This window comes from Hyperolius riggenbachi, chromosome 2, assembly GCF_040937935.1.
Source record: "Hyperolius riggenbachi isolate aHypRig1 chromosome 2, aHypRig1.pri, whole genome shotgun sequence".
Classification (NCBI taxonomy): Eukaryota; Metazoa; Chordata; class Amphibia; order Anura; family Hyperoliidae; genus Hyperolius; species Hyperolius riggenbachi.
This window is the reverse complement of record NC_090647.1, coordinates 225,610,529-225,638,283: the sequence shown is the minus strand read 5'-3', so window position 1 is coordinate 225,638,283 and position 27,755 is coordinate 225,610,529. Positions and strand designations below refer to the sequence as shown.

The 27,755-nt window shown below is 43.1% G+C and overlaps 1 long non-coding RNA gene across 1 annotated transcript in view; it reads left to right on the top strand.

Annotated features, from left to right (window-relative positions):
* Window positions 1–22,891, top strand: part of LOC137544234 (uncharacterized) — a 314,438-nt gene extending 291,547 nt beyond the window's left edge. Inside the window, exon 5 of the long non-coding RNA XR_011025789.1 lies at window positions 22,638–22,891. This is a non-coding gene — a long non-coding RNA (uncharacterized lncRNA). The remainder of the gene's footprint in view (window positions 1–22,637) is intronic.
* The last annotated feature ends 4,864 nt before the right edge of the window (window positions 22,892–27,755 follow it).

The window sequence follows — 27,755 nt, the reverse complement described above, 5'->3', positions numbered from 1 at the left end:
AGCAGCCCAGCACATTCAGTGACTGACTACCTGTGTGTGTGACAGGGAGCTGCACATTGTACTACCCAGTACTGCATATACCCAGTACCTGTTGTGTTTACTCAACCCACCTCATCACTGCATATACCTAGCTTTGTGTTGAGTGAACCCAGCTCACTGCATCCTACTACTACCTGTTGTGTTTACTTAACCCACCTTATCACTGCACATAACTACCTGTAGTGTTGAGTGAACCCAGCTCACTGCATATACCTACTACCTGTTGTGTTTACTTAACCCACCTCATCACTGCACATAACTACCTGTTGTGTTGAGTGAACCCAGCTCATCACTGCACATAACTACCTGTAGTGTTGAGTGAACCCAGCTCACTGCATATACCTACTACCTGTTGTGTTGAGTGAACCCAGCTCACTGCATATACCTACTACCTGTTGTGTTGAGTGAACCCAGCTCATCACTGCACATAACTACCTGTAGTGTTGAGTGAACCCAGCTCATCACTGCACATAACTACCTGTAGTCTTGAGTGAACCCAGCTCACTACATATACCTACTACCTGTTGTGTTGAGTGAACCCAGCTCACTGCATATACCTACTACCTGTAGTGTTTACTTAACCCACCTCATCACTGCACATAACTACCTGTAGTGTTGAGTGAACCCAGCTCACTGCATATACCTACTACCTGTTGTGTTGAGTGAACCCAGCTCACTGCATATACCTACTACCTGTTGTGTTTACTTAACCCACCTCATCACTGCACATAACTACCTGTTGTGTTTACTTAACCCACCTCATCACTGCACATAACTACCTGTAGTGTTGAGTGAACCCAGCTCACTGCATATACCTACTACCTGTTGTGTTGAGTGAACCCAGCTCATCACTGCACATAACTACCTGTAGTGTTGAGTGAACCCAGCTCACTGCATATACCTTCTACCTGTTGTGTTTACTTAACCCACCTCATCACTGCACATAACTACCTGTTGTGTTTACTTAACCCACCTCATCACTGCACATAACTACCTGTAGTGTTGAGTGAACCCAGCTCACTGCATATACCTACTACCTGTTGTGTTCACTTAACCCACCTCATCACTGCACATAACTACCTGTAGTGTTGAGTGAACCCAGCTCACTGCATATACCTACTACCTGTTGTGTTTACTTAACCCACCTCATCACTGCACATAACTACCTGTTGTGTTGAGTGAACCCAGCTCACTGCATATACCTAGAATCCCCCCGAGATGGACAGAATGGACAAACCAGGTAGAGGAAGAGGTAGAGGCAGACCCAGAGGAAGGCCACCAGGCACCGGCAGGTCTGTGCGAGGTGGTGTTGCTGTGATTTTGTGCGGACCTGCCCCAAAATACAGTGCTCAGAAGAAGGCACGTGCCATCACTTCCCAAAATCGTGAGGAGGTGATTGAGTTTTTAACACAGAACACCTCATCTCCCGCAGCCACCAGTGCTACAACAAGCACCACATCCGCTGCATTTGACACTTCCCAGGAGTTATTTGGTGGTGGTGGTGGTGAAATCACCGATTCACAGCCACTACTGCACCAACAAGAAGAAGTCGCAGGTACACTACCTCCTACGTCTGAGTTAGGTGGCGATAGTATGGACGTAACGTGTGTGAATGTGGATGATGTACCACCTGAAGTTGGTGCAGTTGAGGAGGTTTCTGAGGAAAGCGCAGCTGGCCAGGAGGATTATGATGACGATTATACGGATACCACATATGTTCCCGGTAGAGGATATGACCAGGGGGACAGTTCAGAGGAGGAGTCAGAGAGGACTAGGAGGAGACGAGTCCATGATAGAAGCAGAGGGAGCTCGTCTTCAGAAACAGCTGGGGGCAGTGTCCGGCGCCATGTATCGCCAGCTATGGCCAGACAGCCAACATGCCCTTCAACATCAGCTGCTGATGACACCGTAGCGCCATCAGCCCAGGGGGGCTCAGCGGTTCGGAAATTTTTTAACGTGGGTGTCTCAGATCGGAGCAAAGCCATCTGTTGTCTCTGCCAGCAAAAATTGAGCCGTGGAAAGGCCAACTGTCACGGAGGGACAAGTGCTTTACGAAGGCACCTGGAGAGAAGGCACAAACAGCTATGGCAAGAATACCTGAGGAAAAGCAGCACCCCTCAAAAGACAAGCTGCGGTGAACAACCGCGGCAGCCGTCAGAGGGGGCTTCTGCTGCTCCTCGTTCCCATGGTATTGTTCGTGGCTGGGGGAGGAAGAATGGATACACTTTTAAACCATTTAAAAATACAACCATCTAAACTTTCAAACAATCTAAAAATACAACCATCTAAACTTTCAAACAATTTAAAAATACAACCATCTATCATTTTCAAAAAATTTAAAAAAAGGGCAAAAAAAACTTGCCATCCGTAAAACATTCTTGGCAAATGCTTTCGACTTGGTTTGTCTTCCGCTGGCTCATGGGTCCATCTGACCACAGATGCCTGGTCTGCAAAGCACGGTCAGGGCAGCTACAGCATGGGTCTCATTAGGCTCCCACTTCGGGCTGGAATCCAACCTTCATTCCCCGCGGTGACAATGGCAGACTTGCCCTCCATAATGGATTCCCGTTAAAGGATTTAAAGTTGATTCATTTCAAATACACAGCAGGGCCTCGAAAGTCCGCCTCCTGTATTGTTATTTTTGGTCACTACCTCGGGGCGGGCGGGCGTGCATGCCTGCCTGCTGCCCTCCTTGAATGTGTAGTGGTAGCCGTTTCTCAGGCTCCACACCGGATTCCATCCCTCATTCCCCGGCCATTACCCGGGGTCACAAATGGCAGACTTGCCCGCCTCCATATGATTCTCGTGAAAGGAATGTGGTGTCATCTTTGCCCGCCATAACTGGTTCTTGTTAAAGGATTTAAAGTACATTCATTTCACATACACAGCAGGGCCTCGAAAGTCCTCCTCCTGTATTGTTATTTTTGGTCACTACCTCGGGGCGGGCGGGCGTGCATGCCTGCCCGCTGCCCTCCTTGGATGTGTAGTGGTAGTTGTTGCTCAGGCTCCACACCGGAATTTAAACCCCTCATTCCCCGGCCATTACCCGGGGTCACAAACAATGGCAAACTTGCCCGCCTCCACAGGATTCTCATTGTAGCGGTACTGAACAAGTACACAGCAAGTAGAAAATGTAATTTAAAAACAAAACGTAAGCTTTTTAACAATGCCATGGAAAGCTGAGATGGAAATCAGTCATTACCTGACTTTACTGAGTGAGGAAGAGCAATCTTGACATGTTGCGCAGTAGTCCAGCATGGCCGTCACTACACAAACAGCTGTTTGCGGTGTGTTACACAGTGAGTTTGGTGTGTCAGTGTGAAGCAGTACTCTAATTACACTCCCTGATTGATGTATACACATGCAAGATGTTTTAAAGCACGTTAGGCCTGCAATTTAGCATTCAATGTGATTTCTGCCCTTAAAACGCTGCTTTGCGTCACATCCAGATTTTTCCCCGGGACTTTTGGCATGTATCCCACTCCGCCATGCCCCCCTCCAGGTGTTAGACCCCTTGAAACATCTTTTCCATCACTTTTGTGGCCAGCATAATTTTTTCTATTTTTCAAAGTTCGCCTCCCCATTGTAGTCTATTGTGGTTCACGAACTTTTCCGCGAACCGGACCTTCCGCGGAAGTTCGCGAACCCGGTTCGCGGACCGAAAATCGGAGGTTCGCGACATCTCTAATGTTCAATAAATGAAAACTTCAGTCTTCAGTTACGTCTTATACCATTTGTTTTAGAATACTACAGTATGTAGCCATACATCTTACAAATAGTTAAAGAAATCCACTGGAATAAAAAAAATAAAAAAACAGATATAATAACTTGTGCAGATAGTATTATTTACTAAGTATATAGCACCAATATATTTGGCAGTGCTTTACAGAATATATATTCTTGTCACCAACTGTCCCTCAGAATATAATCAATACAATAACCATATGTCCATTGTAGTTCAGGGCAAATTTACAAGGAAATGTATTAATGTACAGGGGCATAGCAATAGGGGCTGCAGAGGTTGCGACCGCATCGGGGCCCCGAGGGGACCTCCCTCAACTGCAGTATTAGCTGTCTATTGGTCCTGTGCTGTTATAATCACTTCTATAGATACTATGAAAAGTGGCAATCATTAATGCACTGTTCACCATCCCCTTCTTGCACCTCTGATACTGTAGTTGCCATTGGCAGGTTTTGGTGTGCGATATCAATTGTTATGTATAGAGTGCTTGGCAGGCCCCAATGTAAAACTTGCATCGGGCCCAAAGCTACTTAGCTACGCCACTGTTAATGTATCTGTATGTATGTGGGAGGAAACAGACATGGGGAGAATACGCAAACTCTGTGCAGATAGTGCCCCAGCAGGGATTCAAACAAGGGGTTCAGAACTGCAGGCTGAGAGTGCTATCCACTATGCTACCATGCTACCCATGAAATATGAGATGGGTAACTCTTTATTCTGGCTCAAGATTATGAGGACTTCTTGTGAATGACACATGCAGATAAAACCCGCTTCTAAGATCATTATTCCTTGTACAATAAAGGCTGATTGTCAGGCCTGTAGGAATATCCACCCACGAATCAGCTCCAATGCTTCAATCTTCCTCCACATGCTTCACCCTATGTGGTGCATCCCTGCTTGAATAGGAGGTGGGGAGACAACACCTACCCGACTTTGGTTACACCCAGGCCTTTAGTGGGCAAGGTATTGGAGCTGAACGCAGGGTGAGCGAATAAACTTTCAGGCCAAACAAGGATTCAGAGTTAGCAAAGTCCAGTAACAGTCAAAGGTCATACACGGGTGATCAGATATATTGCAGTACAGGAGGGCTAGGCAAAGAGAGGTCAAAAATGTATCCGAGGTAAAACCAGGCAGCAAACAGTCGTAATGATAATGCAGAAAAGAGGTCAGTTCAAGCGGCAGGCAAGGAAGGTCCAATAACAGGCAGAGGTCAAAATCCAGGTAATCCAATACAACAAGACAGCGCAGTACAGAGCAACCAGCAAGCTAGAGCTATCACGGGCAACATTCAAGTGTCACAGCAAGGTTTAAATACTGACAGCATCCAATCAGTGGCCGGCCACATGCACACAACAGCCAATCACACGCAGGCATTAATCTTGTTTAAGTATCAGTTGAGAGAGAGATCAGTTGACATGGGTGGCAATACATGTTAGCTGAGCAACCAGTACTAACCAGCAAAACATCCTGACTTTATATCCACTATAGCACAGTGGCCAAGAGCATTGCTTCAGACATGAGAGACCAGGGTTCAATCCCAGCAAGGGCCAGCATCCATACATTATTATTACATAAACCCCTGCCTAAGTGTCAGCTGACTCTACCTCTGTCGCCGCCTCAGACCATACTGCGACCGAGAGGAGCGATCCCTTACACTGATATTTTGGAAGTAATAGGGCTGGCTATTACTTCCGGTGCAGTGACTCAGCTATTACTTTTGCTGGTGCCATCTAGTGGATTTTTTTGTATGCTGCAGTTGTCATAGCTTTTCAATATATAATATTTTGCTGGAAAGCACACGATTTGATCCCAGATCTGAGAGCATGATGTATATGATATATATGCTTACCTTGTTATTCCATATACACCTTGGTACTACTGTTGTGCCTTTTTTGTAGTTTTCCTGATTTTTGATCAAACTGTAATTAGCTAAGAAGAATCCTCAAAGGATTGCACAATCCCTCAGTTATCAAAATAAAATAAAAAGAGAAATATATGTTTAATATTAATTAAGAGCTCATGAATTGCTTTTTCAGATTAATTTATTCGTTCATTGAACAGATAGGACTTATTTTTTATCTCCCATTTCCATAATGTTTTGCGTAAAATATGTTTAGCTTATTTATCTATTTATATGTTGTGAATGTCTTAAAATGTCTGAGAAGTAAAATGTACCTTTCTTTAAGAGAAAGCTTTGAAAGTCTGGGAGAAACAAAATCCCATGGTTTCTATTGCCCTTAAGCCAACCCTTTTACTCGCTCACCTACTGTGTATAGCCACTTGTCACTGACCCTAGCCATGTCCTATTTTCTCTCGCTCTTTGAGGTTGCACATGTGTAACAGTGCTGAGCGACAAACTAATTGTACAACATTGTCTAGCACAAGCCATGCAGAAACTTCACTGCCTCTGTGCAGGGCCAGTGCTCTCAAGGAAGGAAATTTCTTTCTAGGTGGTCAGCACAAAAGCTCAATTTTAACAAACATCATTGTGTATATTTCAGGCCACAGAATCACTGGAGTAGAAATCTAAACTATAATAGCTAGGATATAAAAGACACAAGAGAAATAAATTGTATCTATGCCATGGTGCTGCTACGTGTCACTTAAAGCTATTCATTTTACTTTTCTTGTTTTGTGTTTTAAATTTGAATAAGAACAATTTGCAAGGTACACAGATAATCACCTTTAAAATCAGTTATGTTAAATTAACATAAAAAGGGAATGCCAATAAAAATTGTGTTCAATAATGAAACCTTAGAAATCAAGATTTTCTCCCCAGTTTAGTGTATTTATTTTTATTGTGAATGTGAATATTAGTACACATAAAGTGTGTTTATTTTTTTTCCTTTTTTTGTGAATTTACCTTCTTCCATAAATAGCTGTGCCTTTCTCAAAAAATGTCTATAAATATTTTATTTTTATCAGTATATTATTCCTTTAACCACTTTGCATCCAGACCTTGTTTCCCCCTTATGGACCAGAGCCGTTTTGATGTTTCAGCCATGACCCTAGTTAATCAGCAATAACTTTATCCCTACTCATTACACTTAAATGATCTATATACTGTTTTTTTCAAGACAAACTAGGCTTTCATTGGGGGGGGGGGGGGTAATTTGGTTGTTTTCTATTCATTTTAATGGGGAAAAAAAATAAAAATGCATGATTTCTCAGTTTTTACTGGTTCCAGCTTAAAAATAAAAGTGCTACTGTCATAAAAAACATGCCACTAGTATTATGTCCCCCAGCATAGATAGCCAGATGTATCCCCAGTATCAGCCCCCCCTCCAGTATAGTCAGATATGTCCCCAATATAAGCCCCCCCAGTATAGTCAGATGTGTCCCTCACATTTGCCACCCCCAGCATAGATCGTCAGATGCGCCCCTAAAAATAGCGCCCCTAATTATAGCCAGATGTGCCCCTGGGATCAGCATTCCCCCATTTTAGCCAGATATGCTCCCAGGATTAGCACCGGCCCCCCATCATAGCCAAATGTGCCCCCGGTATTAGGTTATCCCCCCAGGGTAACCAGATGTGCCTTACTATTAGACACCCCCCAGTTAGCCAGATGTCCCCCAGTGATCTTAACATCCCCCCCCTTTTAAATACCCCCACCCCCAGGATCGATAGCCAGATGTCCCGGATATTCGGCATAGCGGGGCTGACTGCAGAGCGGGGATCGGAGGATCGGTCTTCAGGATAGTCGCAGGAACAAGGTAATGTGAGTTAGGCTGCTTGCTGGAGGATTTTTTTAAACAATTTATGCACAGAGGGAGACAGATAAAGGATCGCTGCAGTTGACTACTGCAGCGATCATTCATGGGAGGGGGGGTGGACTAATTGGCTATAAAGGAACATGTTCCCTTTCGCCAATTATTAATGCAGCTGACAGTGCCAGGGGGTGCCCTCTGAAGCGCACCCGATCGTGCACAGCAGGGCTACAAGCAAGTCAGTATATCTACATCATGGTGGCTTTGAGGAAGCCACAGCTGACGTAGATATACTGAGCTGTGGAGTAAGTGGTTAATTTCTTTAGTTGATTGCTGTGATAGCCAAATGGCCTTAGTACTCTTTATCTTATACCCTTCTGCAAACTCTCTTCCTTAGCACTGATAAGCAAAAACAAAAAAACAAAAAAAAAACCTTGTAAAATTAAAACTTCTTTTGGCACAGAACAATTAGGAAAGCTTATAGCTAATAATCTATTGGTGGTTAACTAGCAGCAGGAGACTTTGATTGGCTAAATAGTACTCTACCATTCCTTTCTTCACAGACTCAACAACATTTGCAGGCTTTTAGGTAACCAAGCATTCTGTAGCTTGTCGAAATAAGTCAGATTCAATTGATAAAAAAACAAACAAAAACAAAACAAAGGACTAGTAAAAGGTAACATATAACACCTCCTACATGCATTATCAGATAAAAGTTTTTTGAAATGTTTATCAAACAACATATATTGTCATGTTAATGACAGTCACTATAAAAATGTAACCATGTGACATTAACCGCTTCCTGACTGCCTGTTGTTGATCCTCCCCCCACAGCACCTGTAACTGCATCCCGATCCTCTCTCTTGCAAAAGAGATCATTTTAAAATGTCTGTTTAGCACTAAAAAGTGCAAAAAAACGGACATTTTAAAACCTCACAATTAATGACTGATCTAGAATATTCAGGCTGATTAAACTGGTGCATTGATCATGATGATTAGTGTCTGGGCAGACATTGTGTAGTCTGACACACCATCAGACTACACAGTGTCTGCCCAGTAATCATCAGGATCAATCCGCCAATGTTGTACTAGTTCCAGAGCATGCATGAATATAAGTGTCTCTTGCCTGTGCTTGATCGGCATAACCATTGCAATATTAGTGTGTGTGTAACGTTGTTTAAATGACATCATTTTTCTTTGCCAAGTAATGATGTTTGGTCTCACATATGTATGGTACATAGAGGTTAAAAAGGTTGAAGAAAAGATAAAATAAAGCAAATATATATATGGCGACCCTTGAGAATGAGTGGTCTGAGAAGCTGTGTACACGGTTCCATATTTAAGTAGTTTTTCTGGTACTAAATCAACTGAGGTTCCCCCACTACACAATCTACTCAACTAATCACAAAGCATAGAAAATAGATACATCTTATAGTAAGAGACACCACTTGATATTCCAACCCATTTTGCACATCAAGAACATGAGATATTCTAAATCAATCAGAAGAACATCACAACTTCAAAAGAGGCAGCTATGATTGTCTAGTACATAACATTCTTGTAAGATTTTATTAGTTCTAACTGAACAAGATAACTTGTTTTAATGTAAGATACTTTTCCAGACAGATGAGAGTGAGTGAGTCCCAACCACTGACCCTAAAACTGTTGTTTTACATTTAAACCTAGTTTAAAACTGTCTATTCAGAGTTAATGTATGACATAATTAATGTTGTTTTGCATGGTAGCATACAGTACATTTTTTTTGATAGTAGTATTGATTCCTACTAGCTGGTCAACATTTGTGCCTTAGAAAACAAATGAAGGAGTAAGCATTGCAAAATAGTCTTATTTTTTTAGTCAGCTCACACTGATGAGTCTACAAAACACAAGAAAACAAAATCAAATCTGACAGCCACATTATTATCAGTATACTAATAGTTAAAACATGCTACAGTTTGATTGCAGCAGCAAGACACTTCCCTGGCTTGCTGAGGCTTGTAAGAAAACCCTGTACTGACAGTCTACTGAAGCTCTCAGATGAACAACCTTTTGTCGCTTATCATTTTATGGACACAACCTGCTGGGGTTCATATTCTGAACTTGTTTAACAGAAGCGTAGTATAGCGCACCTGTTGTTCTTTAATTGCTTGCATTCATGAAACAGTTGACTGAAACTGTTAAAGCATATCTACCACCTTTTACAACTGATATCCCTGCATAGCAGAGAACTGGCAAGGAAAAAGTCCTAACCCATTCGTATATATATTTTATAGTAACATCACTCTTTGCTAGCAATAAACAGCAGATCCCCCCAAAAAACATATTTAAACAAACACACACACACACACACACACACACACACACACACACACACACACACACACACACACACACACACACACACAGTATAAATATATTTCTAGAAAACGGGACAACATATGTCTATCTATACTGTAATGCTTTTCACACTTTGTGATCATTTGTTTGGTTCTAGATCTTTATAGATCTTTATGGCTCTGTAAAGTACAACAGTGTTTAATGAAAGAAGAACAGCAGTTTCTTGGCTCAATCATGCCATATAATAATGAAATATTTATTCTTCTTCTTATGCTGTGCTATACCATTTAGTCTGTGGAATTGCAGTAATGTTAGATATTTTCCATGCTGCAACACAGGGTTAAAAGCATACTTTTGTCAAGTCCCTGTTATGTGATCAGGTAGGCAGGAACTGTAACACCTCAACCTGACAACAACCTTTTGTTTCATTTCTTTTTTAATTCTTGCATTCTTAGTTTACAAAAAGCCTTTATTAAAATAAGCAAAGTCATCAACAGCGCAAAGTGCAGTATAAAACTCTTGAAGTAACAAAATTATATGCAGCAGTTACTTACAATAAAATCTGATGACAGTCAGAAATAAAACAAACAAAACCTTTAACAATTTTGCTCTTTAGTACAAAAAAAGTACATATTAAATAAGACATTGCTGAAACATTGGCCCAAAATGCAGCGTATATGAAATCAAGCAGGAATGGAATTGGACTTATATTCCAACCAAGCAGACCACCTTTTTTGAAAGTTATCTTAAGAAGAGGAGATTAATTTTTGCATTTTTGTATGTGATGTGTACGTGTGTGTTAGAGTGTGTGTGTATTTCAAAGTGGGGTAGAACCATTGTGTTAATTTGTTTAAATAAGAAAACAAAATAAGAAGAATAAACATTTTGACGGTATATTGACTATATTCTCTTCAGATTGATACATTTAATTCTGTACAGTAGCATTGTTCTTAACCTCTTGAGGACCATGGTGGTAAACCCCCCTAGTGACCGGCCTAATTTTTCCTTAATTGGCCACTGCAGCTTTAAGGCCAAGCTGCAGGGCCGTATACCTCTGCACACAAGTGATCCCCCCCCCTTTTCTCCCCACCAACAGAGCTCTCTGTTGGTGAGGTCTGATCGCCCCCCCTGTGTTTATTTTTTTTTATAAATATTTGTGTTTTTTTTTAAATATTCTTTACTATTTTCTTTTTTTCTAAATACCCTCCCTCCCCACAGCCGGACAATCACGGCGATCGGCTGTCATAGGCTTCTGCCTATGAGAGCCGATCGCTGTCTTGTCCCCCAGAGGGACAGCCGTGTCACACTGATCGCAGCGCTGCACATGTAAATACACGGCGGTTTCGCTGTGTAACAGTCTCCCGAGCGGCGATCGCCGCTCGGAGACTGAAGGCGGAGCTCAGCTCCGCCAACCAAGTGGGAAATGCGCGCGCAGCGTGCACGCGATCTCCCGTAAACTGCTGCCCCAGGACTTTCCGCCAATTTGCGTTAGCTGGTCCTGGGGCTGCCGCCGCGGCCACGCCCAGTGGCGTTACGCGGGCGGCAAGCGGTTAAAATAGAATTAAACTTCACAACGTGAGATTGACGTTCCTACTCTTAGGTACATAAAAGAACATTTGAAAGTGTTGCCTGTGTGTAAAAACATTTACTTTCAATTCAGGGTAGTACATTTGTACTACTCTTGTAATAGGCAAATCTAATCATTTCCAGTCAGGAAAAGCTCTGTGTCTCTCTGTCTGGCCTCTTCCCTGCACTTCCCACCCTCCTCTGCTGAAGTGATACATCGCCATGTCAACGACAGATGCATCACTGCTATCCTGACCAAATACATGGCTTTATGTGTCCAGTATTTGTGCAAACAGACTGAATGATTCCTGGCACATTACAAAATGATTCATGACAGCTACATGTGTGATTTAAATACTGGCTTAAGTTAAGACCCTCTTAAAGCAGGTCTCAGCTTCAAAGACTCAGCTTAACTGTGCTTTTGTTATGTAAAATAAATACATTTATTTATCTCATACTTTTTTATTGCATCAACAATGTGAAACAAAACAGAAATTGAAAAATTAGATAAAGAACCCTATGGGCCCGATTCAATTCACTTTTTCTCCAAAGTTTTCTCCTAGGTTTTATCTTTACAACTCATCATGAAAATGCCCTTTAAGCCACCAGCAAGCAAGAAAATACTCAAAATAATTTTAACAGTCCTTTTTTGTTAACTTTTTGGTACTTTTTCAATTGCAGAGTGCTGAAAAGTTTTTTTAAACAGAAGATGAAAAATGATCTCCCAGGAGAAAACTTAGGAGAAGTGAATTGGATCGGGCCATTATTCTCTTTCTCTTCTCCACTCAAAGCTTCACACTGTTCATCAGTTCAACTACAGATATGCTCCAGGTTTCACTGCAAAAGTCAGGGGGCCAATCCAATTCCCTTTTTCCCATAGGTGATTCAGGACCAGTCCGAGGCAGAGGCGAGAGAGGCTCCAGCCTCAGGGCGCAGTGTAGGAGTGGATGCACAACTCACTCAGCTATCATTTCCCTTTTGTGTTGGAAGCAGAGAGAAATAAGAAAAGGGGAAACATGGCAGTGACTGCAAGCCAGATAAGTAGAGATTAAGCTGTTGTGGAGGTCGGGGGCCCTGGGGCCCCTCTTAGTCTAATAGCAATCAGTGTGTGACGGCTGGGGTGGAAGGGATGGAGGGGCGTCTCAGCCTTGGGTGCTGGAGGACCTTGTCCTGTCTCTGAGGTGATATTTTCACATCTGATCAATAAAATACCTTTCAAGCCACCAGCAAGGAAGAAAATACACTGAAAATACAATACAAATACACTGAATATTTTTAAAAGTATTTTTTCCACCTACTTTTTGATACTTTTTCAATTATAAAGTGCTGACAATGTATTTTAAACAGAAGATGAAGACTTACCTCCTAGGAGAAAACTTTGGAGAAAAAGTGGATTGGATTGTTCCTCCTGACTCTTGAATTGAATAAGGGACAGGATGTTTTAAGTGCACATGGCTCAAGTCATTGTGCTTTACTGACCATTATTTACAATGTACCTTCCCTCCCTTGCTTGTATGATATTGGTAGGTAATGGTTCATCATCACCTTCAACATCTTCAAGAAGGCCCTCAAAACTCACCTTTTCACTCTGGCCTACCACCCCTCACAAGTGTTCTAAACGCACAGCTGAACTCTGGACTCCTATATTTCGTGTCCCTACCTCTCCCTTTAGATTGTAAGCCTTTGGGCAGGTTCCTCCTCCTTTTGTGTCCTACCTGATCATGCACCTCCATTACTGTGAACTCATGCTATGCATTTGAGTGAACCAAACTTGCCTAATCTCCATGCTCCCCTCCAGTGACTAAGCATTACCTTGTACTCATACTGTGCTGTGTGATCTGGTCTTTCTTGTATTCCTGTATTGTCATATTGCTGTAGGTCACCCCTAAATATTGTCTGTAACCTAAACTAATGTCCAGCGCTGCGTAATATGTTGGCGCTTTATAAATACAATAAATAAAAAATAATAAAAAATCCAGAGTCAATTTTTAGGCACATATTTAAATATTCCACCTGGTGGCTTAATAATTCCAAATGTTCCTTTTTTGTGTTGTGTTTTACTTTTTTTTCTCACATAACATAAACCAGCTAAGCTAAGGAGTTGTTAGCAGACCGCATGCGTAGCGTTGTTGCTGCTTAGCTCACATTATCATGCTGTTCAGAAATGAAGGCAGAGACTGAACCCTCTAAGCATTCTTCAGCCTACAGCAATGGAAGTCTGAGGTTCAGGAAGTACTGATACAGGAAAAGGAAAACATTAATATCTAGTGATGGACTTTAAAAGCAAGATGTCAATAGAAGGTTCACCCTATGTTTTGAAACTTACACTAAACAATTTAATTACTTATAGTGAAAGTATGAATGAAAAAAATGGTTTCATGTAATAGCAAATTTCACAAACAAACCAGTTTTAATTACTGTACTTTATGGGGCTTAACTATAAGCGTTTATTAATACAAGCTAAATGTTCATTACAAATTTCCATAGAAATGATAAAATATCATGTAAGGAATGAATCATTTGCATGGATCATTAATTCTTCTATTTTCATGTAATTGAATTTGTCAGTAGTACCCTCTCTAACTGAAAACCAGTCATAACCACTAAATTAAATAATAATTAAAGAAACAAGTATTCAAAGAGTTGCTTAGAATCTCAGGTGCCATTTAGTGAACACATAGCAATTTAATGTAAATTGCAATCCTTATACAAGCAGCTCTGAAAATTGTGCATCCTGTGGTTCATATATGTTTTATTTAACAAACATGTTAAGTATTTCACAGTAGGCTCACTCCTTGTGCTTGGAAATCCTAAATAAGAAGTCAAAGCTAACAAGTGAAAGTAATATGCTGGATTACATTCTGAAGCCAATGCTAATAAACCATTGTACAAGTCTGCTTAAGTGATTCCATAATTCATTGAAATACTAGATTTTTTTTTTACTAAATGTAGTCAAACAATATAGTAAAGAGGCACTGTAACAACACAAAGTAGAATGCAGCAAATTACTCACGATACCCACTTTTCAGGGGTGTAACTAGAAATCACTGGGCCCCCCTATGAAACTTTGGATGGGGCCTCCTCCCAACACCCCAATCCTGCATGCATACAGAAAAACGACAGACGAGTGTTCTCCCAGCCTCAGCTTATTTCACTCACTCTGTCCATCTCTGATGGAGCAGAACTGGCTCTGCAGACTCCTCCAGCATCACTACAGTACAGAACACTTGGGGAGGGGTAAAGAGAGGATTGTCTACAAATTTTTGTCTACAACACTTTGTATGATTCATTATCAGTGGCTGAGCAGATGCAGTCATGACAACAACTGTGCAGAGAGAAGAAAGTTTTTTTTTCTCTTCTTGCCCTAAGTTGTTATTCTCTGAGGATGGGGCCCCCCGTGGCTTCTGGGCTCCCCTGCGGCTGCATCCCTTGAAGGGTCTATTGTTACTCCCCTGCCACTTTTACATTAATTATTCTGCTTTCAGCATCAGAAACACTTCCTATATCTAAATAATGGTATATATAGGTGTATATAGGTGTGTAGCCCCACCCTCCCAGTGATGTCAAGCCTAGACTCATTATCTATGTGCCCTTCCTCACCCAGACCGGGTTTGTTTTAGTTTTTTCAATTCAGATCAGAACACACCACACTCAACCTCAGTGATGCACCTTGCCAGTAGGGATGAGCAGAAATTATGCTTATGCGTAAATATGCATTGTAATTCGCATTTACACATCGTTATCGTAATGTAAAATTGTAATGTAAAATTTGGGGGAAAAGCGTAATTCATTTCATAATTAATTTCATATGTAATTGTAAGCATTCATAATTGCGCATGAATTTACGTGTAATTTATGTGTAATTTCATGCTGACTTTCGCTGTGAATAGCAAAGCCCCCATACATACTATTGCTACCAGAATCCCTAAATATGTTAAGGACAATAGTGGGTATAAGTCAAAAGAAGAATTTTTCAAAAAACCTTGTCGTTTTTGAGAAAATTGATTTTAAATAAACAAAGAAAAATATTTCTTATGCTGTCATTTTTCTGAGGTTTAAAAAACATTTTTCTTTGTATTTTTAAAATCCATGGTCTCAAATACCACAAGGTCTTTTTTAACATACATTTTTTATGACTTGTACCCATTATTCTCCTTCACATATGCAGAAGTTTTGGTAGCAATAGCATGTATGGGGGCTTTGCTAATTACTGCCAAAGTCGGCATGAAATTATGCGTATATTCATGTACAATTACGAATGCTTATATAAATTATCATACATTGAATTAAGAATACGTAATATGTACAGGCGTAATTGTGAAAATTTACCCGCGTAGGGACAACTTCCTTATGAAGGCACATGATGACAAAGCACAAACTGCAATGGGATGACCACCTGAGGAAAAGCAGCATACAAAAGCAAAGCCACACACCGCAGTGGAAGATACCAGGCCGCAATTATTTCTCAAAAAAGGTGATACCCAAACTGTACCATGATGTTGTGTCATCTCTGGCACACAGCGTTGGGTCAAGGGTCCATCTGACCACGTGGTCTGCAAAGCACGGTCAGGACTGCCCGAAGACTAAGTCAGTCCCCACACACAGCATCTCTGCCTGCACGCTGTGTGACTGCTTGCCCCAAGACTAAGTCAGTCCCCAGTTCCCACACAGCATCTCTGCCTGCAGGTTGCTTGACTGCCTTCTCCGCCACCACCAACAGGGTGCAGGACTCCAGGTGGATTCCTGAATTTTCTTGCTAGCAGCGGCCGCTAACAAAAAAAAAACTAATTGTTTCTGGTGCGTGTACATGCCTGCCTAATTTTTCTGTCTGCACTGCAACTGTAACAACAAAACAAAAGCCATGTACATGTGTCAATTCTCCTTTGTGATCATTGCCCCGGTGAAGGGGCTTGCGTATCACAATGAAGCAATGACCACCGGCTTTATGAGTGTGTTGGGGGGCACACCCAAGATCATAAGGTTGTTGCTTCATTGTGGACAGACCAAATCCGATCAGCCGGACAGTCACTGTTGTTCTGTCATTGAGCTACCTCAGCCCGGCGACCATATGGGCTTGAGAACCGCCATCGCCTGCACTCTCGCCATGGTGCGCACCAGTCCAGCAAGTCCGTCACTACACAAACAGCTGTGTGTGGTGTGTTACACAGTGAGTTTGGTCTGTCAGTGTGAAGCAGTACACTAATTACATGACCTGATTGATGTATACACATGCAAGATGTTCTAACCACTTTCCCACCAGGGGCGTAGATACACGTACCGTCCCGCCACTACCGCCGCTGTCCACACTCCCGCTTGCTCGTGTGCACACTCCCGCGCTCGTGCATGCTGCCGCCCACTCGCCTGGAGATCAATGAACGGGAAAAACCATTCCCGTTCGTTGATCTCAGCCCCCCAGCAATGATCGGCTGCTTCTATGAGAAGCAGCGCCATCATTGTGAAAAAAAAAAAAGTTTCCCAGCCTCCCTGTATGTCCTGTAAGCATACTTCCTATGCTTACAGGTCGCATAAACAAAAAAGTACTGTGGCCATCTTGTGGCCAAATAGTAAAACTACATCCAAAAACATTTTTCATGTATAAATACATCATTTTACATTATAAATTAACTCATTACCTCCCACACTCTCCAAATTTTTTTTGTAATAAAAAGAAAAAAAAATTACAATAAAAAAAAATACATAAATAGTTACCTTAGGGACTGAACTCTTTAAATATTTATGTCAAGAGGGTATAACACTGTTACTTTATAAACTATGGGCTTGTAATTAGGGATGAACGCAAAACTGAAAAAAATGCACCTTTATTTCCAAATAAAATATTGGCACCAAACATTGTGATAGGGACATAATTTAAATGGTGTAATAATCGGGACAAATGGGCAAATACATTTCATGGATTTTAATTACAGTAGCATGCATTATTTAAAAACTATAATGGCCGAAAACTGAAAAATAATATTTTTTTGCCCACATTTTTTCCTATTTTCCCATTAAAACACATTTAGAATAAAATAATTCTTGGCATAATGTTCCACCTAAAGAAAGCCTAATTGGTGGCGAAAAAAACAAGATATAGTTCATTTCATTGCGATAAGTAATAATAAAGCTATAAACCAGCGGTGGCTAACCTATGGCACGCGTGCCGGAAGTGGCACTCTGAGCCTTCTCTGTTGGCACGTGTGCTGCTGCCTGCCACTGCTGCTATATTGCAGATTTTTATTGGTTTTTTTTCAACATTAATCAAAATAATCTCCCCTTCCTTATCCCTTCTGGAAACCTTGCATATTTTACAGCGCAGAGAGGCAGGCAGGTGAAGAAGGACTAATTCATTTAGACCTGCCACCTCACTCCACGCATTGATCCCTCCGACAATTAACTTGTAGTTCCGCCGGGAACAGAAGCAGAGCTGCTTTACTAGTCCAGCCGGCCTGCCCCCTCCACTCACACTGCTGCGGAGAGGTCTCCGTATTCCGTATCTAATCTCCCTTCATGATCTTTATGACTGAGGCTTCCAGAATGTTTGTTTACTCAGAGAAAGAGAACCTGTATTTTCTTCAAACTTTTTTTCTGCGTGAAGTGAGTGATTCACTGTTTTATGACGTTCCCTGACAGTCTGTAGCTGAAAAGAAAAAAAAGCGTAATTGCAAGTTTCTCTCTCTTATTTTTTTAACTCTCTCCCTTCTCGTCTCTCACTACTCTTTTCCTCTCACTACCCTCCTCTCTCTCTCTCATTACCCACACGGTCTCTCACTAAACTCCCTCTCTCACAACCCTGTTCTCTCTCTCGCTACCCACCCTACTTCCTCACTCTCCCGTCTAGCAGCATGCACCTACCTACCCTTCCTACTGGCCGCCCAGCAACAGCATGTACCTACAGAACCTACCCTCCTAACCTACCTTTCCTCCACCCACCTTGAAGCATATACCTACCCTACCTCCTGCCCGCTGCAGCTACCTACCCTACACATGCCTGCCCAGTCATAGCTACCTACCATTCTTACAGTCCACTCTGGTGCAGCTTAACCGCAGTCCCTCCCACCCAAATTGTAACTACCTACCCTTCCATACTGCCCACCCAGCAACAGCTACCTATTCTACCTACTCCATTGCTGCAGCTACCACATTACCTACTTACACTGCTTCCTGTCCTGCAGCAGATACCTTATCCCTCTATCTACCCTCCCTCCCTACACTTCTTTCCCTCCAGGTGCAACTACCTAATCTCCCCACCTATCCTCCCGCCCAGCTGCAATTTACTTATCTACCAACCTACACTCTGTTCTGTCCTACAGCAGCTATCTGATCTCTGTACCTACCCTCTTCTTCCAGTCACAGCTACCTAACGTCCCTCCATACCAGTGGCGGCTCCAGCTTCAGATTTTTGGGGGGGCTCAAAGGGGGCACAAGGGCTGGCAGACGGGGCTCACTGGGGGGAATTTGCGGTGCGCAAAGCGCGTCACGGCGAAAAATGGACGTGGTCATGACGTCATGTGGGTGGGGCTAACTGTAATGTAGTTGTACCAGCTAATGTAGTTACATAAAAAATATGAAGTAAATGCACATAATGACAGACAGCGTTTCCCCAGTATATGCACGTAATGACAGACAGTGTTTCCCCAGTATATGCACGTAATGACAGACAGCGTTTCCCCAGTAAAAGCACATAAGAGACAGCTTTTCACCAGTATATGCACGTAATGAGACAGCGTTTTCCCAGTAAATGCATGTAATGAGAGACAGCCTTTCACAAGTAAATGCACGTAATGAGAGACAGCGTTTCACCAGTAAATGCACATAAGAGACAGCTTTTCACCAGTAAATGCACATAAGGACAGACAGCTTTTCACCAGTAAATGCACATAAGAGACAGCTTTTCACCAGTAAATGCACATAAGAGACAGCTTTTCACCAGTAAATGCATGTAAAGACAGACAGCCCTTTACCAGTAAATGCATGTAATGAGAGACAGCATTTCACCAGTACATGCACATAAGAGACAGCTTTTCACCAGTAAATGCACATAAGAGACAGCTTTTCACCAGTAAATGCACATAAAAGACAGCTTTTCACCAGTAAATGCACATAAGAGACAGCTTTTCACCAGTAAATGCATGTAAAGACAGACAGCCTTTCACCAGTAAATGCATGTAATGAGAGACAGCGTTTCACCAATTAATGCACATGACAGGCAGCGTTTCCCCAGTAAATGCATGTAATGATAGACAGCTTTTCACCAGTAAATGCACATAATGACAGACAGCCAGTGTCCCCAGTATAGGTAGCCAGGTGTATAGATGTCCCCAGTATATGTAGTCAGGCTGGTGGTGGTGGGCTGGGGGCCCCAGGGCACCTCAAGCCTGGCTGGTGGTGGGTTGGAGGCCTCAGGCCTAGCTGGGGGCCCCAGGGCAGCTCAGGCCTGGCTGGTGGTGGGCTGTGCGGAAGGCCTCAGGCTCAGACCTGGCTGGTGGTGGTGGGCTGGGGGCCCCAGGGCAGCTCAGGCCTGGCTGGTGGTGGGCTGAAGTCCTCAGGCCCAGCTGGTGGTGGTGGGCTGGGGGCCCCAGGGTAGCTCAGGCTTGGATGGTGGTGGTGGGCTGGGGGCCCCAGGGCAGATCAGGCCTGGATGGTGGTGGTGAGCTGTGGGCCCTAGGGCAGCTCAGGCCTGGCTGGTGGTGGTGGGCTGGGGACCCCAGGGCAGCTCAGGCCTGGCTAGTGGTGGTGGGCTGGGGACCCCAGGGCTGCTCAGGCCTGGCTGGTGGTGGTGGGCTGGGGACCCCAGGGCAGCTCATGCCTGGCTGCTGGTGGTGGGCTGGGGGCCCCAGGGCAGCTCAGGCCTGGCTAGTGGTGGTGGGCTGGGGACCCCAGGGCAGCTCAGGCCTGGCTGGTGGTGGTGGGCTGGGGACCCCAGGGCAGCTCAGGCCTGGCTGGTGGTGATGGGCTGGGGGCCCCAGGGCAGCTCAGGCCTGGCTAGTGGTGGTGGGCTGGGGGCCCCAGGGCAGCTCAGGCCTGGCTAGTGGTGGTGGGCTGGGGACCTCAGGACAGCTCAGGGCTAGCTGGTGGTGATGGGCTGTAACCCCCAGGGCAGCTCAGGCCTGGCTAGTGGTGGTGGGCTGGGGACCCCAGGGCAGCTTAAGCCTGGCTGGTGGTGATGGGCTGGGGGCCCCAGGGCAGCTCAGGCCTGGCTGGTGCTAGCATTACATGTAAAAAAAAAAATTCAAGTTGGCTTGGCTGCCCACCCACCTTGAGTCTTCCTCCTGCTGCTGCTGAGCTGCTGTACAGTCCTCGGACATTTGTGCGTGCTGTGTCCGTGTGAGTACTGGCAGTGGCAGCCAGTCACTCACTAGTGAGCAGCAGAGTGAGTGACACAGTCTGGTTGGTCGGGTGATGTCTGGCTGCCAGTGCCAGCAGAGTCCCCACTGTGCTGCTGGGCAGTGCAGTGCAGGCAGGCAACCGGCGGCAAGGCTCTCAGTCTCAGTCTGAAGCTGGGCAGGCAGGACAGGGCCAGGCAAGACAAGCGTGCTGTACACTGCGCGCGTGTCACGTGATGGATGTTGTCACGTGACACAAATGTATACGCCAGGAACGTTCCCTTGTGTCCCGGGACACTGGCTGGCTGCAATGACTGTCTCTCTGTATATTACCCAGGCCGGGGCGGTGTTAACTTACGTGAGTGACACTGACAGCTAAGCCAGCCCTCCCCCAGACAGTCCTCCTCATTAGTTTTCCTCCTCTGAACGCAAATACGAACTTGTAGGGGTCACAGCCCGCGGGGGGGGGGGGGCTTTAGATGGGGCTGATCAGTTGACAGCTGGGGCTGAAGCCTGGGTAAGCCCCAGTGTGGCGCCGCCACTGCTCCATACCTACCTACGCTTTCTCCCCACCCTCACCACAGCCATTTAACCTCACCACCTATTTTCCCACCTAGCTGCACCTACCTTATTTTCCTACCTACACTCCCTCCTGCCCTACAGCAGCTAACTAATCTCTTTACCTACCCTCCCTTCCCCCCAGCTACAGCTACTTAACCTGGCTACCTAACCTTTCACCCAGCTACAGCTGCCTTACCTACCTATCTACACTCCCTCCTGTCATACATCAGCTACCTGATCTCTCTACCTACCCTACTTTCCATTCACAGCTTCTTTTGCTTCCTACCTACTTTCCATCTCTCCCTACCTATCCTCCTGCCCATCTGCAGCTACCTACATCCTGAGATCTCAGAGGTTCAGCCAGGGTGGCATTCATATGGGGAGGAACTGGATGTCAGGATGTGGCAATTGCTGCTCATTTGTGGCGGTGACTAATGACATTTAAATGTGGGGTAATTTAATTTGCTGGGGTGACATATACATTTTAAACGTGGCATAATTTCTGCAGTTCATTTGTAGGGGTGATTGATGCATTTTAAATGTGGGGTAATGGCTGCAATTCATTTGTGGGGCTGGTTGATTCATTTTAAATGTGGGGTAGATGCTGGTTTTCATATGTGTAGGTAATTGCTGCTTTTTTATATGAGGGTAATTTCTGCATTTCATGCATGGGGTAGAGTGGCCTTTAACATATTAGTTGTATTCATTTTTTGACTAAAAAAGCAGGATTCAGTATAAATAGCCGTGTTGGCACTCTGTGATAAATTTGTGGATTTTGGGTCGCAGTTTGGGCACTCGGCTTCTAAAAGGTTCGCCACCACTGCTATAGACGAATGAATTGAAGGAGCGCTGAAAAGTGAAAATTGCTCTGGTGCTCAAGTGGCTAAAGCACTTTATGCCTCCAATTTAGCATTGCAATGTGATCTCTGCCCTTAAAATGCTGCTGTGCGTCAAATCCTGATTTTTCCCCGGGACTTTTGGCGTGTAGGCCACTCCCCCATGCCCCCTCCAGGTTTTAGATCCCTTGAAACATCTTTTTCATCATTTTTCTGGCCAGAATGAATGTTTGAAGTTTTGAAAGTTCGCCTGCCCATTGAAGTCTATTGCGGTTCGAAAAGTTTGCGCAAACCCGAACTTTTGCGGAAGTTCGCGTTCGAGGTTCACTAACCTAAAATCGGAGGTTCGAACCATCTCTACACAAGGATACTGACTTGAAATTCATGGTCATAGATCATGTTCTGAGACTTAAGCGAGGGGTAGACCAAGTTGCAAAAGTTAAGAGACGTGAAGTGTTTTTGGATATATAAATTAGGTCTGAACAAAGATTATGATTTACACTTGTTTTTGTAACTCTTTTTTAGGTCTCTCTCCTCTACAATATATGTCTTTATTTCACGGAAAAGGATGACCTGGAACATGAATGGACTTTATACAGTTTGTCACAGATAAGTGTGATTGTGGACATATGCCTTGCATTTAAGTTTTGCCTTGTTTGATTAGCCTGCAATTAGGCCATGATTCAGTCACTTCCTGTGTGGGAGGGGATAAACAAATAAAATAAATACCCCGTTACTTGTGTTACATTCAACTTGACAAAGGCTGGGGACAGCAAAAATGACCGCTGTTGTATCATTATTTGTTTTTGCTCATTAAAGAGCGTTGTGTGCTGCATACTCCATGGATTTATTCCTACATATACACAAGGATATGAGGAATCCTCCATCCTGCCTGCACACCTTATTCCATTAAAATGTTACTTGTGGAGCCCTGCTGGTCCCTTGTATATTTTTTGTACACACACACACACACACACACACACACACACGCACACGCACACGCACACGCACACGCACAGACGGTAATGTGTCTAACAGCAAAAATTTGCTACAAATTAGATTACTGGAATGCAACGTGAATGATGCAGAATAGTGAGCAGTTAAAATAATACAGTAGGTTAGTACAGACTAAAGAAAGCATTGCAATTGTATATTCTAGAATTAATGTGCAGTCTGTATTTAGTGTGTATTATATTCTAGAATTAACGTGTAGTCTGTACTTTATGTTGCCCATTTCACCCTCTTAAACTGTCTCAATGACTTTACATTTTCTAGTGATCTACTAAATAATTGGCAATCTGGGAAGTACTTTGACATTTAAAATAATTAGACATGTAGGTGTTCTCTGATTGGCTAGAGAGAAATATAGTTGAAGCATATTTTACTCAATAGAAATATGTGAAGTGATCTTCGCCTCTACATTGGTCTGGTTCTACTAGCAATTTGATGCATGAAACTTTGAATCATCATTAAATTACTTTTCATTTCCAGTTAAAAATGTCATACATGATTTATGTGACTAAGCCTTAGTGTTTCTTCACCAGTATTGGACTTTGCCAGTTTATTCCTAAAATGATTTGAGGGGCATTTGCCTGGCTTACTATCTTAAAGTGGACCAGAACTCTTTCACAGGACAGAAGGAAAACAGAGAGAAATGTATGTATTTAGAGAGTTTATCCTGTCTAATTCCCCCTAATCTGTGACTAAGCACAAGTTGTCATTTGATCCCTCACCTTTGTCAGCTGATTGCCAAGGCAGAGAGCTAATTGGTAAACACAGGATGTTAACAATATGTATGCTTCCATGAAAGCAGGAAGTAGACACAGTGCAGATTTATTGCAGGAATAAGCTGTATAAGCTGTAACAAGCTGTATAAGCTGTAACAAAAAGTAACAAATAATTTTTTTTTCAAGGTTATGATGCTGTTGCATATGTTTTAGAGCAGAGAGGAAGTTTCTGAGTACAGGTCCACTTTAATTCTGATCTGAAAGTGAACCCAAGGTGAAAATAAATTGATGAGATAAGTAATTTTATTTATCCTCCTACTCCTAAAAATTACTTTTTTTAGATATCCCATGGTGTTATTTTATATTTAAACATTTACAAAGTAGATTGAATGTGTTATTGTCTTTGTTCAATGGAGGAGTTAAGATACATGAACTATTGACCTTTTTCTATCTCTCACCTGCCCTCAGAAGTTGTATTTTGTCAGGAAAACTTTTATGGCTGTAATTTGCTTATCAGTGAGGTATACTATAGTCCCAATAATGTAGACAAGGCAAAAGCTGACACTTGCATGCCTGACAATTAGCTCTTTCAGGCAGCAAAAGAAAAGAAAAGAAAAACAGTCTCCTTATTAATATGTTTTGCACTGTACATACACATGTTTATCTCACCAAGTCACATGTCACCTCGGGTACACTTTAATTAGATTTATTGACCATTATGTGCAATAGGTGTTAGGTCATGTCATAGCTGTATATATATTTCCTACCTTACCATTGGCCATTCAGGAAACCAATATTTTTCTTTGAGTTCCTGATCTGTAGATGCCACAGGTGTCTCTGGCATAATTATATACAATTATTCATTCCTGGGGATTTTGGTGTAAAACTGCTTTTTTCAACTATGACAGTTTCAAGAATGACTATATAGAGGTAAAGCACTAAATGTGTAGTTTCTATCAGTTTCATTATTACTTAACTTTCATTTTACCTGTATAAGCTACAATTAGAATCAGTTTTGATTGCCAAGAGATGTTTTTAGCAACAACAGAGCACCAAGGAAATACAAATAACATTGATTGTTAATGACAATAATAAGTTAGAGCAGCAGAAGAATTGACAGTAGCAGATACAGTAAGAGTACAAACATTAGCAAAACATATACCAACAGCAACAGCATGGTTTGCAACAAGATTTCTGGCAGATATAGAAGTGAGGTTGGGGCCAGCTGCCATTAGCAGGTTTTCAGGCAGGCTGTGGACATGCCATTAGAGCCGGAGGCTTTCCTGGAGTTCAGGATAGACAGGTGGTCCAGAACCACTTGGGCTTGGTTCATCTCTATCAAATGTGGGGGTGGGTAGAAGGCATTGAGTGCCCCTCCAAGGCTGCCAGGTCCTCAAACCTGCAGTAGAAGTTACTGAATTTTCCAGCTAGCTCAGTGCTTGGTGTTGCATGTTGGGAGGGGGGCATTGTAGTTTGTGGCTGTTTTGAGCCCCATACAAACAGCCTGCGGGTCATTTGAGCAGATGTTTCTGTGTACTCCCTTTTAGCTGCACTGAGTTGGTTGAGAGGTACTTTGTCAATCCATAAGTCCTCCTGGGAGCCAGACTTTTACACATCTTCCTTGCCTTCCTGCAGCAGCTGTAGCTTGTTGGTTAACCACGGTTTGTTGTTCAGGTAGATTTTGAAGGACTTGGAGGGTATGCAGAAGTCTTTACAGAAGCTTATGTAGGATGTGACAATGTCTGCCCACTTAACTTATCCAAGTTTGGTGCTTCCACAGCCTTCCAGTCTGTGCAGTCAAAACAGGCCTGGAGTTGGTGTTTGTCCTCATTTGACCACACTTTAGAGGACTTCGGAACTGGTTTGGCTGATTTAATGTGTCTTCTGTAGGCGGGGACCAATTGGATCAATAGTGGGGGAACCCAGTGCTGCCCATGGAATGGCCTTATAGGCATCTTTCATGACTTTATAGCAGTAATTGAGTCTTCTCCCATTCCTGGTGGGACAGGCAACATGCTGGTGGAAATGTGGAAGCTCCTGGCAGAGGTTGGCTTCACCCATTACGATGAACAAGGAATCTGGAAGGGACATCTCCACTGCATGATGGTATTACTAAGGCCACTCTGGTCGACTTTGACGTAAGCATCAGGCATGATGTACACACTTACAAGAACATAGGAGGAGAACTCGCTGGGTGGGGTGGTCAGCCTAGTAGCCTACAAGAAGGTTGGGCTGGGATAACTTTGTGAAAGCAAAGAACAGGGACTCTAATACAGAGTGGTAAAAAAAAAAAAAGGTTGCTCCAGAGGGAAGTCTTGTAGCTTTGTATGGCTCAATGGTGGACACAAGTTGTAAACAGGAGGATTATATTTTGTCAAGTCCATTCGGCATGACACTGACACTTAGTTATTTTCAAGACATTTACTGTACACTCTCTAAAACAATGGCCTCAATTCACTAAACTTATCTCCTGTCTTTAATAACTCTTTTAGAGTTGTTACCATGGTGATAAGGCATGTAGTATTCAGGAAACATTTTACCTCAGGCAAGCCTAAAGTTAACTCTTCTGTCTTTAAATTAACTCTCCAATCCTTAAAATAACTCCAGATTTAAAGACAGGCTGTTAATTAGCTGCATGTGAAAATAACTACAGAGGAGGTAAATTAACTACAGAGGAGGTAAATTAACTACAGGAGAGGTAACTTAAGGAATGAAGAGGTAAGATAACTCTCTCACGTGTGGAGGTAAGTTTTCTCTTGCTTTATTATCTCTAGCATGATCTTAGTGAATTGAGGCCATTGTCTTTGTTTACTTGAAAAAACGAAACAATATACAGTAGTAAAGTTTGCATCAACCAGAGTGACATCTAGCTCATTTCTGTGTTACCCTCCAAGGTACTAAAATCATAATTTTCACTTCTCATATGACTTGAACATTTTACATGAGATCATTAAAGGAAGAGGGGAATCAAAGAACTCTGATCAGTGGCATAACAAGAGCTCATGGAGCCCCATAGCAAAACTTTCATGGGGCCCTCAAATGCAGGCACCCTTAAGCAATGCCGCCTGCTCCTACCCTTTTACATTCTCATGCAATTAACACTGCACATAGTTCATGGGCACTGAAAAAAGTCAGAAGGTGGAGAAACACAAGAAAGTTAATAGTGAATACATGATATACCACCTGGTCCCCATATGCTCCAGGGCCCCATATCAGTTCCAATGGCTGCTATGGCTATTGCTACACCCCTGGCTCTGATACTGGAAGGAGTAAGGTACAATTAAACCCATGATGCACACCAACAACCACCTCATGAAAGCAATGCAGCAACTGTTGCCACAGGAACAGGCAGAAGGAATGTACCAGAGATCGTTGGGTTGCGCATTTCTAGGCCATAGCACCCAGAGGCAGTCATGCATAAAGGGCCAGAGCAGTTGTAGGGAACTTCTGTTACTGTCAAAGTCAGGTTAAAGCAAATTTTTCCCCTACAGACCACTTAAAGTACCCCTGAAGTGGGGAAAAATGTGAATGCCAGGAGGGGCTACAATACCTTCTACTGACAATCCTCCAACAGTTCATTGTCTTCATGGACATGCCCATTCCCCATTCCAAGTCCATGTTATGTTCAACTGCCACCTCTGATCCCAGAATCCAGAGGAAGTGCCTGCAGCCATGCATGCGTGATGTTGAACAGCACATGTGGGAGTTGCAAACTGTGCATGCAAAGCAAAAGGAAGTGGTCATGCAAGAAAAGACCACATAAGTACTTTCTTTTACTGCTTATGTGCAGTTCGGAAATTGCACAATTCAGAAGTTCAGATTCGCTCGTTCACCAAATGCATGAACATCCAGGAGGCTGATGGGGAAAGTGGCTTTCAATGGGAAAAGGGGGCATTCTAAAGACAATGAGCAGGTG